Consider the following 877-nt stretch of genomic DNA (forward strand, 5'->3'; position numbering starts at 1 on the left):
AAACCTTTATCCTCTCACTGTAAAAATACACTCCCTAGTTTTGAACTCCCCTACCTGAGGGAAAAGACTTTTGCCAGTCACATTAGCTGGGCCCTTAATGATTTTAAAAATCTTTGTAAGGTCACCCCTCAACCCAATGTGATGAGGGTTTCTGCCGCTACCATTCTTGCGGTGAATTCTAGGTTTGCACCATTCTCTGGATGAAAATCCTTTTCCTCACATTTCCTCTAAGCCTCCAGCCCCTGACTTTCAATCACTACCCACAGTCATTGATCTCTCCATCAAAAGAAAATGATTCTTCCTGTATCTCTATCTATGCCCCTCATAATTTTATAATTTGGAGGTGCCAGTATTGGACTGGGGTGGACAAAATTAAAAATCACATACCACCAGGGTTACAGTCCAACAGGTTTATTTGGAAGCACTAGCTTTTGGAGCGCTGCTCCTTCATCAGGGGGTTGTGGTGTCTAAGATCGTAAGGCAGAATTTACAGCAAAAGTTTACAGTGTGATGCAGCTGAAATTCTGTACTCATGTGACTTGGCCAACATTGTCTATCTCGTACGCTGCAGGTAAGGATGCTCTGAGGCATGGCGCATTAGCGAGATCAAGCAGAGGCTACGGCAACAGGTGAATGGACACTGCACAACAATCACTGGGCAGGAGGGTTCCCTCCCCAGTCGGAGAACACTTCAGCAGTTCAGGACATTCGACCTTAGGCCTTCTGACGACCATCCTCCAAGGCGACTTCAGGACAGGTAACAACACAAAGTGGTCGAGCAGAGGCTGATAGCCAAGTTCGATAGCCAAGGTGACCCTATTGCACACACACGCACGCACACACACACACACACACACACTCCCTCACACACACACAC

Source organism: Chiloscyllium plagiosum, unplaced genomic scaffold (genome assembly GCF_004010195.1).
Source record: "Chiloscyllium plagiosum isolate BGI_BamShark_2017 unplaced genomic scaffold, ASM401019v2 scaf_7301, whole genome shotgun sequence".
In the NCBI taxonomy this organism is placed as follows: Eukaryota; Metazoa; Chordata; class Chondrichthyes; order Orectolobiformes; family Hemiscylliidae; genus Chiloscyllium; species Chiloscyllium plagiosum.